The sequence below is a fragment of the Strongylocentrotus purpuratus genome, unplaced genomic scaffold, assembly GCF_000002235.5.
Source record: "Strongylocentrotus purpuratus isolate Spur 01 unplaced genomic scaffold, Spur_5.0 spur5_contig_866, whole genome shotgun sequence".
NCBI lineage: Eukaryota > Metazoa > Echinodermata > Echinoidea > Camarodonta > Strongylocentrotidae > Strongylocentrotus > Strongylocentrotus purpuratus.
Window position 1 is genome coordinate 1,713,932 of NW_022145575.1, and position 13,644 is coordinate 1,727,575.

Here is a 13,644-nt window from a genome sequence, read left to right on the forward strand (position 1 = left end):
TGATCGTAAGATAACGCTTTCTTCTGAGGCATGCCTGGTGATCATCCAACAAAGGCCTTTGCTTTAAGATGACTAATAATGTGTTTGGCGTTTGTTTGAAGCCCCACATGACATTGGCAATGTCTATTTGCTCGTCTTTAGATCAACGCCCTTCCAGCCTGTGACCGTCGTTGCCGTGTGAATATTGGTTCTTCTTGCCAGACCTACATGCGTATTATTTAATTGTCAATCACGTCGTCTCGACCTTGGAAAGTGTGCCGATGATGACAACTCTATTCGTGAATGTGGGTTAACTGCCCCTTGGCTTGCCCTGATTAGCTGTTTGGACTGTCTTCATCGGCTCGAGTTTGCCAAATAACTTGCTATTTTCAGACTCAGGATATTATCCCGAAGCTCAAAATTCCGTCTTCACCAGAGCGCTGTGCTCATCACAAACTAGCTTGGATGGGCGAAAATTAGCCTGCTATTTCTTAAATAGCGGTATATTTTGGAAACAAGACTAATATTTCTCAGGGTATTTCCTTGACCAAATAGCGGGTTATTTGGCAAACTCAAGCTGATGATGACAGGCCTTTTGACCAAGTTCCAAAAGTGCTTGTCTGCGCTCATCTCATGCTCTTGAAACCCAAATGTTTTTAAACCAAAATGATTTTATAAAATCTGTTTTATTCTTTGTCTAGAATGAGATTATGAGAGCACTTGCAATTTACTGTGACGGGTTGGGACGATATTTTGAAAGAAAACTGGAATGGAGCTCATCCTGTTGACGAACTTTCGACGAATATGGCTGTATTTTGACCGTTCTCGGAAGCATCGTGTGTGGTCCACAGATTCCAAACCCTACCCAGTTCTTGTTTCATATTTTTAAGAGCACATGAACGAAACGTGTCCTGTATTTATATATATACGCACAAGTTAATAAAGCTGGGTTATGCTTCACGTCTAATGACTTATCTCCACCTTCAATCTTTTTGGATGTAAACACGCATTCTGGCAGTCGTTTCCCTGGGCTGGCTCGGCCCGTCATAGATCTTGAGATCTTGAGTCATTCTGCCGCAGTTTACGAGAACAGAAAATTAGGCTATGCTGTAGTCAGAATTAGAACAACCCACAGCTTTTTTTTATTTTGAGCAGTTGACTCAGTCCCACGTGATATGGTTTTGTGTTGCCTTCCATTCTTAAAATGGGCCAGGAACCCTCCACCCCCTTCCCCCTTCCCCAAAGTTTCCTCTGAAAAACAATCCAATACCCTGTCAACAAATGTTTTCAAAGGAACATATTCTTCTGGTTGTTTCCTGTTATGTTCTTCTTAGAAAAGAAAATTATCTTTACAAACCTAAAATCCTTGATTAGTTGTGATCATACATGTATAGCACGAAGGGCTTGTAGCAGGGAAGCTCAGAAAGCAATAGTCACATAACTGCCTGTGTACTCGCTAATTACTTTTTTCAGGGGTGCCCAGATACCAATTACGGTGTGACTTCGTGCATGCAATCTAACACAATACTGTGGCAATGACATTGACTTATTAGAAAAGAAAACTAATTTGCTGCACTGATTGAAAGCCGATTTAGATGGCCTAGGGTGCTGAAAAGAACCACACAAGCATTTAATGATAAGTACAGGGGTGGGACCTTGACTAGTTCAAGTCCAGGGCAGTCATAAGTCGAAGGAAGATGGGAACAAAGGCTTATAGACCAGCTCTTAATGCCCAGTTCAGACTAGAGGACATTTAAACAAAACTTGTATAAAGAAACACACGTCATATGATAATCACCGTATAGCAGAGCAGGGGCTTGCGCATGTGACAGAAATATACATTGTATGAAGAAATATACATTGTATGAAGAAATATACATTGTATGAAGAAATATACATTGTATGAAGAAACAAACTAGGTTTGAAGAAGATAGTTGACATGACAGCTGACCAATCATGAGTGTGCCTTCGTGATAAGCCCCGCCCCGTTATACGGTTTTCTTAGGATACGATGATGGGGCGTGAACGAGACCCTGAGTTTTATTAAGTTTTCATTTGAAGCGATTGTTTCACTATATCATTTGTTTGGAGCTGGAAGAGCATTCACACATATCATTTTGCACAGAGTTAACACCTTTCCGGCTCCAAACAGACAATTTAACATTTCATTCCCTGATATTAAATTGGTTTAAATAGAAGCAGAATAATTAGAGGAACAATTCAGTGAAAGTTTGAGAAAAATCGAACAACAAATAAGAAACTTATGAATCTTTTAAAATCATGTAAATCATGTAAACTCATTGAATATTTGAGACAAATTGGCCATGCCAATCTTACTATCAGGGTGGACTTCCCTTGTGCTTGTACATATTTTAATGGTTTACGTATAGCTATACAATGAATTCTTTCTAGTCTAAATGGGGCATAAGTCAAGTTCAGTCATCGAGGAGGATACATACCAGATTGATTTCTATCAATCGATGCTCTTATCTCTCATCATAATATGCAATCAAAGATGCTGATCTTTTGAGGCGACATGGAAGTGAAATAAGCAGAGTGCAACAAATTCAAAAGTTATTGTTCTCAAGGGCAACGTATTGAATCGTTCTGTCTGTCTTTTATTCTTGCTTTGTATGGCTAAAGATAACTTTGGATTTACTGAATTAACCTTGCACGAAAGGAAGGTGCCTCCAAGTTTTTATTATGATTAGGTTGTAAATTTATTTATCACCCGCTTGCTTTTGAAAATCGTTATCTTGTTCCCCTTTTCTTTTTCATCTGGCCCCTCAAGTTTTAAAATAATTTGTTTTGTGTCGCTTTAATAAATTGGACTATCTCTTAGCTTCATCAAGAATCGGTCTGTAGCAAATACTTGAAAAGGGCTCGGTATACAACAGCGCCAAAAGGAACTTGTAGTCGTAAAACTAAAATACCCGAGGGTCTATACCCATCCTTTGTTTCTATTTCCGGCATGAGCTTTTGATCCAAAATCAATATTTATCTAACCATTGTTCAAAGCTACCAATTACTGGTTTTATTACTGGTTTTATTACCATTTCAGAAATGAGTATTTCTGTAGTTTTGTATTCATTTTGGGGGTAATCTTAGATGCCTATCATCCTATAATAATAACCTGATGCCTTTTATGCATGTAGTCAATTCTGTATTCTGTTCAGAATTCAATGTAAAATTGTACAAATATAGAATTCAGGAAAATTGGATCCAAGGGCAATAAGCTTGAAATCACCTGGATCTCACAAATCTTGAATAGAATAGCAGTAGAATATTTCGTTCAAAAAGTAATTTGTTCTTGGACCTAATTTATAAAGCTCTCTTTTGCATCACGGTCCATGTGAAGTTAATACCTACTGAACTTAGTGTATATCAAAGTAATATCTTTAGTTTGAGATATTTTGTAGCAGTTTTCCTTTGAAATAGATCCTTCAGAAAGCTACCATTGTGGGATAGGATAGGCACTTAATGAATATTAAGTTAGTTTATAAGCAAAATTCAAGAATTCTTCATCATCATGCACTGGGGATGATCGAACAAGATATTCAATTTGAAATGTTTAGTCCGTTTTCAACTGTGAAATATGAGGGCATTGAGTATTATACAGGCCTAAAACTTAGCAGGACCCTAGGAACATAAGAAAAAAGAAAAGAAAAGAAATTGTAATTGAAAACAACAAGTGCAATGATTTTTGTTACAAACAGGATTCAAAGAAGACACATTTAAATAATACGCAGTAAGATTTAGTAAAGAGAGCTAGGTCCAAATTTCCCTTTAAAAGTCATGAAAGCTACCACCCGCATCCCGCAGGTTTTCTTCTCTTTTGGACCCTATCAAGGAATGTTTTACATATTCCTCTAATATTAAGATATGTTAAAGAGAGGTAGGTCCAGGTTTTGCTTTATAAGTCATGAAACCCATGACCCGCATCCCCCTGGTTTTCTTCTCTTTTGGACCATATCATGGATTTGATTTACATATTCCTCTAATTCTCAGCTATTCTCCATGTATACCCTGTGTCAATGTTATTGCGTGAATGAATTATTCAAAGTTTACACAGCTAAATCAATTTTCATGGATAAAAGATTTTTTTCCTTCTCCCCATTCCTAACCCACGAGAAAGAGAGAGAGAGAGAGAGAGAGAGAGAGAGAGAGAGAGTAGCCTTGGAGCTATTTCAGGTCCAGTTTTGGTCCTAAGCCCAGGTGTGGGCATCATTTGGGTAGAGTTCATGCTTAGCTTAAAGCATGTCAATTTCTTGAAGTTAGACTTCACCTCTCCTCTCCTCTTCTCTCCTCTACTCTCCTCTCCTCTCCTCTCCTCTCCTCTCCTCTCCTCTCCTCTCCTCTCCTCTCCTCTCCTCTCCTCTCCTCTCCTCTCCTCTCCTCTCCTCTCCTCTCCTCTCCTCTCCTCTCCTCTCCTCTTCTCTCTCCTGTTTTCATTTTACCATTGAGTGAGTGAAGAAAGAGCGTGCATACGGTACGTGACCCATGGCACCGAGGATGTTGTGATTGGTAATATACAAAAAGAGTCAAGTCAATTAAAGAGTTATGATATGTTGAAGTTTTGACAGGGGGACAGTTTGGTTCAGGTGTGTAAGGTTTAATAGGTCACTCCAAGTGGTGCAAGCCTCAAGTATCTGTCTGAATTTCCACCAAGGGCACCAAATACCCCTACCTAATTTCAACAAACCCCAAAATAGTGCTGAAAATGTAGTTCAGGGAGGAAAAAAAACAACAAAAAATGACATTAAATTAGGAGGAATGCCAGAAAAGCATGAACCGGGCGAAATCAGAGCATTTTTTTTCCTTCGTTACTTGTTCTACTTATTTTTTTTGTATATTACTATCGTCATTTTTTTCCCTTTTTTTGCCGAAGGGGTGTAGTTTGTCAAATCACGCTGCTGGTATACCGCTGTGTGTACATGGCATAGATTTGGAAGCTGATCGCTAAACGCATCGCAAACTTAGCGTGATACGAAGGTTCGCGGGGCCAAAGTTACATGTATACCCAGGTGGGGGCTGCACTACTAACGTACTTTTTGTTTGCTGGCTTTCTTCCATTTTCAGTTTCTTCCAACCAGGTCAAAGCTTTTTTTTCCCTATCATGTTTTTTTGATTTCCTCTTCTTTCTCTCCTTGTTTTTTTCTCGTCGTTGGCGTGACCTATGACCCGATCACACAGAATAGAAGCTGGCATACAAGAACGAAAAATCCCTCATATCCAGCCCTCCGTCGACCAATGTGCCCCCTTTTTTCCCTAGACCACATTTAGCATATACTCTTGACTATACCTTGCCTCTACCCTTGTTCGCTTGTAGGCGAATCAAGCGCCCGGCCATCTACACGATTGTGTGATAACTATGTATAACTTACGCTGTGCAAACATCCGTTCAAACTCGTACCCTATTCTCTCTCGCACCGTTTCGGGTATTTACAGTTCAAACTTTGTCTGTTTACATGTGGTCGTGTTTGTTTCCCTCTATTGGCGTAGGGTAGGAACGAAGGACAAGGGAAGGGGGCGTCATTTCACTGTTAAACCTTTCAGATATAACGCAAGTTTATAGTTTAAAAAACATGATTAGTACCACTAATCAGGAACTATCTATTTTAAATACTACTGGATAGCAATAGAACTGACAGTTACCGGTACACAATATTTGATTTTACATATTACTTATGTATTTCCTTCATTTCACTTTTAAAACCTTTCAGATATAGCGCAAGTTCATTTCAAGGGACTTCCATATCATCGTTACCATTTTTCAGAATGTAGTTAAAACAAATGATTAGTACATTTGTATCTCTAATCATGAACAAACACAATGAGCTTGCAAAGTAAGATCTTAATTAGCATATTTTTTTATCTATTTTAAATACTACTAGATAGCAATAGAACTGACAGTTAAACAATCTTTGATTGTACATAATACATATTCCTAATGTATTTCCTTTTTTGCATGGTAGGTCCTGGAAAGTGTCCTTCTAAAAAAAAAAGAAGACCTTTGAGACTATTAATACATACATTTTTATGAATGGCATAAATATGCTCTGGGTGTCTGTAATGTATTGATTTTGGTGCATTCATTGAGCTAATGATATTTCATTGCCCAAAATGTCATAAACCAACTGAAATGAGCTCAGTCAATATTTATTTTGGAAACCCCACTCATGAGTTATCAATCCAAGCTGATTCATTTTTTATTTACATGCATAAATATGCCACATTAAGTGTGCTATAACCGCCTCACTAACTCTACAACTGTCAGTATAAGTCTGATTGAAATATGATTAATATTTTCTTCTGTTTATTTTGCCCAGTCATCAGTTTGGGATGTTGGTTTGTCAGAATAAATCATCGGCTGTATAAATCAGCATTACGAGGTTTGTAGCTAGCAAGTCCACCAATGTGCATGGCTATGATGGCATGCCCCCGTTTGGGCGAGGAGCGTTCGATTTACACGGAGATTTATTTCTCTTGCTAAACGTGGTGCGTGCGATCGAAAGCGTGGAGTTTGAACTTCACGCCAATAACGCGTCTTCCTGTCAGTTAATGATTTAATCCATTTACATGATTAATGTTTGTGTTCTTGATCTTGGCGTTGGGATTAGGGTGATTAGGCTCTTGGATTAAGTCACTTGATCTGGGCTACAAGGTCAATGCGTGGGTAACATGTCAGGCAGGATTAAAGGTGGCTGTCAGCACAGTCTAAATGTTTGCATTGGGAAAGTCAGACTAAACTAATTTTCTCTTCTGAAAGCGCAAAATAATATTTAAAACCAATAAAAGTGTGATTCTCTGATAAGCAAACAAATGCTTATCAAAAAGAAAAATATTGTTAATATTTATTTCATGAAAATGATGGACTGTTTATATTTTTGTGATGAAATAAGATAGGAATTTATGTTTGTAAAAATTTCTCTGTGTATATTCATTCATCTACTCATATTATATTTTTGTTTCTTGATTTTAGTTGCTGTTTGTTTTTGTTTGGTTATTTTTTTGTTTTCTTTTGAAAAACCTTGGTATGTAACGCTTCATTCTGATATCAAACCTTTGCAGCACTTGGTAAACAGTTATATGATATCCTTTCATCTTTCTGTTTATGTTAAACTGTAATGTTTATGTTTTATTCCTGACCTTAAAACTCACTTTCTAAAATGTCAACACACACAGACAAACAAATCTTCTAAGAAACAACTAATAAACAAATAACAAACAAATAAATTGTTTCTTCTGAAAACTTCACTTCCTTTTCAAGCATAAGGCAAAAAAATCTTTTTAGAAGCAACTAATAAACAAATAAACAAACAAATAAAATGTATCTTCCCAAAACTTCTCTTCTCTTTTAAGCATAAGACATACAAATCTTCTAAGAAACAAACTAATAAACAAATAAACAAACAAATGAATTGTTTCTTCTCAAAATTTCACTTCCCTTTCAAGCATAAGACAAAAATCTTTTAAGAAACAAACTAATAAACAAACAAATAAACAAATAAACTGCTTCTTCTGAAAACTTCACTTCCCTTTCAAGCATAAGACAAAAGATCTTCTAAGAAACAACTAATAAACTAACAAATAAATATACAAATGAATTGTTACTTCTGAAAACTCCCTTTCACTTCCTTTTCAAGCATAAGACATAAATTTTCTAAGAAACAAACTAATAAATAAATAAACAAATAAACAAATAAACAAACAAATAAACAATAATTTTTTTCTTCTGAATACTTTACTTCCCTTTCAAGCATAAGAAAAAAAATCTTCTTCAAAACAAACTAATAAACAAATAAACAAACAAAAGAATTGTTTCTTCCCAAAACTTCACTTCCCTTTCTAGGCATAAGACCTGGAGGGAGGTACGTTAGCTCATTTCTAAATATATTTTGAATCCTAGGTATCCTGTTATCTTGATTAATGACCAGCTTTTCTTTCAGTCTGTCCCAATTTCCCTTACTCCTTGTTGAGCGGTGACCAAACGTAAATTCTAGCTGCTGCAAAAAATAGCCAAACTAGTTTTCACTTCCGCACTCCCCTAGCTCCAGCGCTCGTACGGTCTCGCTTGAACCTGACCTACTTTTGAGCATCGGGCATGTATACTGTTTTTCTTTTTTATTTAGATATTTTTTATTTGATTGACAAAATAAGGATGTTTTAACTTACATTGGTGTTTACTGCAGAGGATATGTTTTGGCAATTTAATATGAAAGGAGATACTTTGTTTATATCAAGATCATTGCCCTTTTCTTGTTCTGTCCAGGGATTCTTGTCACTTTATAAAGCAAGGTCCAGTATATTGAATTATAGACATTACATAGAAAGAAGAACATTGAAATGTTTCAGAATAGCCATGAATGAAAGTAAACAGTTATGAAAAAATGAAGGATGGCATATTTATTATTCAGTATAACAATTTTTATAATAATTCAGTATAATTCATAAAATAGTATGACCAATTATTTCATATACAAAGGTTCTATTAAACTTAAAGTGGTAACATACATTGAATATTTTTATGAAATTAGCACATGGGTTGTTGTCATAAGTACAATAGATTGCTCTTATTTCTGATATTAAAAATTAAAATACAGCACTTTTCTTATCGTTATCCTGGCCTGGCGGCAGACATTTTCAAGTCCTTGTGATCTCATTCAATGACATTTGTAAATGCTTTCATTTCCGTTGCTAGAATTAGAAGAGATCATTAACAAGTCGTTTTTGTTTTCTGTTCTAAGGATCGTGCAAACCCGCAAGCCATGTCACATTTGCCAAGGCTGACTCATTAATGCTACAATGATCTAACTTTAAAGTGAATGTTTGAAACTTGAAACATTTTGACGTGATTCATGAGGTATTACTCATCAAAATGTACTAACAAGGCTGATGTGCATTCCAAGCTTTACCCCCACCCCCTCCCCTCCCCCTCCTCCTGAAGTTGTTGCTATCTTATGATCTGTTACACGTATTTTAAAAGCAAATACTGAACATTCTTACAATTTTTTTTTCTTCTATTGACTTCAAGAACTTTTCATTTACTTTGAGAACTTTTTCTGAATTTTAGTGAATATCACAAACAGTGATGGATCTGTGAATAATTTTCTTTAAAAAATATCACGCCATGAAGAAATACTCATAAATTATAGAAAATATAAGGAGTTCTGAATGGCCAAAACAAAACAAAGCAAATACCAAACATTATTGTCATTATTGAAAGTGTTTACCTGCAGCTTCTAGATCTTTTTGTTCTCTATATATGCTTGGTATTTAAAGGATTCTAAATAAGCAATTTTTTGCTGGTCTTCTAGATATTTTCCTCTTCTCAAAATGCCCGGAGCTACATGATATTCCTACAGGATATCTTGAAAGAAAGGGGAAAAAAGTACGAATAATCCTCTCAAGGCCTGTATTCACCAGACCGAAGTTGAAAAATAACCCGCTATTTTAACCAGCCTGATCTCAAATTAGTCAGCTAATTTGCGTCCTCATCAGCCCCCACTTGTAATTAGCGGGATATTTGGTCAAGAAAATATCCCGATAAATATTGATCTTGTTTCCAAAATAGCCTGCTATTTGGAAAATAGCAGGCTAATTTGTGCTCGTCTTCATCTAGTTTTTAATAAGTATATCGGTCTGGTGAAGACGTAATTTCGAGCCTCTGGGAAAATATCCCGAGTCAGAAATAGCAGGTTATTTTGCAACTTTGGTCTGATGAAAACAAGCCTTCAGTGATCAGTGACCGCTTTGTCATTGACCTCAGTCTTGTTTGCCGAGGGGGTATATACACCTTCTGCAGCAGTTTAAAAAAAGGATGATGGATTAATGCTGGATCTGGGGATTGAGCACCTGGTCAGTTTAATAGCTGTCCCAAATCACCTTGTGAAATATCATAGGTGACATCTTCCAAGAATGATGGTCATCTCTTCAATTTGAGCATACAAATCATCTCTACAAATTTTAGAAGCCATGATTCTTCTAATGAAATGATTTGTTTTAAGGACAGAATTAATGCCCTCCTATGCCCTATTCTGGAGTTAATGTTTGAAACGGATGTGTGATGTATTCTTATGAACTGGCTGAAAGCTTTAATGTGTGCATTCATATTCAGTTTTTTTTTAAAGCCAGAACCAAGGCAATGAAAGATGAACTTCAAAAGATTAAGGGTGGAGAGGGGGGGGGGGGTGGGGAGGATGAATATAAAATTACCACAAATGGCAGTGGCATGTGTTGGGTTACTGAAAGGGGCATTTCAGAAGCACCCTTTTAAACTTGGCTGCAATATAAAAGGGGTATTGGATGTTTTCATCAGGTTTCACTGATGAAAACTGATTTTTGCCAAGCCTTGTTTTAAAATGCTCTAAATAGATATATTTGAATTCATGACCGATATGAAATATCATGAACGAATTTATGTTGTACCCTAAACTTCTTTCCAAAGTTTGATTTGGAGCTGGGAAAAAAAATGATTTAATGATGTATTATTAAATTGTTATGAATGCAGTAGTATATATCAGATGTATGGGTCATTAAAAAGTTCCCTCTTCTTCGAACCAGGGCGCTTCATAGTGCTGTACGTAGCCTGAAGCAAGTGATGGCGTCTGTCGTTGCAGGAAGCATTTGATACAAAGTTGTACAATTGACCTCCCCAACTCGGTCAAGTGCAAAAATGTGGGTGACATTAATTGATAATAACAAGTGTAGTTTCTAGGTACCGGTATAGTGAGGCCCCCCCCCCCCCCTCTTTAAACAAAAAATGAAACATTGTTTGACTGAGTATGAAGTACACTGCACACCTGTATAACGAATAGTATAACTATATCTTCATACTTCCGGACAATTTCATTTTTTTTTAATCACTTTGCATTTAGAATTGGGAAATCATTTCATGTGAAAATGGGGTTGAATAAACTTTTTACTCTAATTTTATTTTCTATGTGCAAGAAATTGTTAGGTATTGTTACAAACAAATCTGAGATAATGGCAGCTACATCATGGGGTTATAATCATGTTGGGGGTGGACAGTCATTGGGTGTGTCCTATTGGCGTGTGCGTGGTATGGGGGTGGTATATGCGTGGTATGGACGTGGCGTGGGCGGGGCATGGGCGTGTCATATGATGTTGCTATGGTCATAAACATGGACATTAAATGCAGGGGTGAAAGAGAAATCTTTGATGTATACCCTTTGTTAAGCTCACATTCAATGCTTTCTCACGTTTTGCGCTTTGGTAACGAATAATCACGCAGCGAGGCATGGTGACGAACTTGCCCTAGAAACGAGTTTATGCAAATACCGAAGAATAAAGTCGATGCCACGGCGCCGGCTCGCGGCCTACATCTTCTGAAGCAGAATCATGGACTTCCCGTACCTCCGCCACGACAAGCCAAGCGTTAGACCGTACCTCCTAGCTATCACTACTTTTGTCTCGGTTCTTCTGCTAAGTTCATTTTCAGGCCTATATCAGTTCCTGTCCTGCGATACCCTTTCCTCAAAATAGCATCCTCGGAGACTTTTTCGGGCTGTTTTGGGAGTTCAAGCAGCATGCTTGCTGCGAGCCTCACAAAACAATTCTTTTATGGTGTTTCCAGGGGCAGCCAGGGAGACGGTCGTAAATTCATTCCTCGATTCACTATCGGTTAGGAAGTGACGGTCTGATAGATTTGGCCACATGAGATGGTAGGTGACATCTAGTTTATGCTCTGTTTCGTAAACCCTAGCCTACTTTCATAGAGCCTGCCGCAAAAGCACCATTAATTTAATAGGTGAATAGGCCACTCCCCTTTGCTGTAAAAATTGGAATCTTCAGACCAGAAAAAAAAAAAACTTATTTTGGGGAAGGGGGGGGGGGGGGTCCTATTCTATCAAACTTCCCAGCTTTACCCAGCTTTCAGATTTAAAGACCTGGATTTTACTTAAATTCAAAACTGACGCTGGGTTTTAGGCTGTTGTTCAAAATTGGGTTCATAGGCAGTTGGCTCATTATTTATAGGCTTTTGTTCAAGGAAGTGAGCTCTAGGTTTTCCTTTTCTGAAACGAAGTGAATGAATTAGTAGAATATTGGGCAAAAGTTGATGGGGTCCAAACTATTTCCTTGATTTTTAACACACATAAGATTTAATCAGAAAAAAATAGTAGTCATAGAAACAATAAAATTGCTTCCTTATTAATTCTGGCATATGCTTTAAAAAGTAAAATATCATGTATATATGTACCTAAACCAGTAAAATGCTATAACTATAAATTGGTATAACTTTAACCCTGTTCTCTAGACCCCACTATAAGATACACCAGGCAACATCTTTTAGCAGTTTACATTTTGTTTTAGGTTTTAAAAAATTGAATTGCTTAAAACTTTGACAGACAGGGTTAAAACTTTACATTTTACCTCAAACAAAATTAAAGAAGCAATTTTTATCTAAGCTTTGAATGAAAATTCTGGAAGTCTCATCCATGCAAATGCTATAATGCTTGTTCAGAAAAGCATCTTAAATAGCTGTAGAGATATTGGAACAATCAACGTTGAGGTTTTCCTTAGTTTCTAAATGGGGTTTGTGCTGGACAGAAATCATTAAGAATTTCTTGGATATAAAATAAAATATTAATAGTGAATTAATTGAAGATATATGACAGTTTGAAACATACATCGAAGACAGATACTATATTAGTTTGGTTGCGGGAATATTTAGAAGGATTTTTATCTTTTTCAAAATTAAAGAGGTTGCATATCTGTATCTGTACCGTGAGAGGCAGTGAAAATCATAACTTGTTGATTGAGTTATAAACCTGATTAACCTCGTCGTAGGAGGCTCCATTCTTCCTACATGAAAGAAAAACTATCTGGGACAAACACAAAAAGTTGCATAAAGCACATTTAAGTCAACTTTTGAATATTAACACCATTTAGCGGTGAGAGGAAAAAGAGATAAACCATGATCAAGGTTGTTTATCCACCACAATCTCACAATTAGTCGGTTAGTAGGCCGTGAAATATGGGTTAAAGTCATTATGACAAATGATAAGAATAGTGGCGTGCCGTGTCGATTGAATGAAGGCCTTGCACTTGAACTAGTCATTGCGACCTGAATTTTACAGACCAGCGAACTCCTCATGTTGAATCATTCTCGCATAGATCACGGTACAGTTTCCCGCCTTTGTTTTTGTTTCCTTATTGTGTTCTTTGTAAGGAACTGTTAATCCTCACGGCTCTTGAATGGGCGCGGAACAAGTGGAAAATAGAGCGTACACCTATCCCCGTCGGTGTTCTTCTTCGGTCGGTTTTGATTGCGTGCCCTGTACACAAACATGATCGCGCAATGTATTGAATCGTTGAAGTGCGGAATGATTCTCATGAAGGTCGCCGAGGCGTGAGGCGGCACCTCTGGTTAGGGATCGTCGGAACAAAGGAAGCAACACGCAACATGCATCTCTTAATCAAGGTCAGCTTGTGTGCGGCAGTCCCCTTTTCAAGGCTAGAACCAGGCATCCCAAAAAAACATCTGAATGGACGCAAATATGTCGTTCCACTTTGCGCGGTATTGTTTGAAAATGATCAAGCGGGGAAAAAAATATTCGGCTGTATGCCTTTCACTCCAACGTGACACCCTGATTAAGATGGTGAAAAGCCACAAAGTCAATGTTATTTTTTCACCGCTGTCAG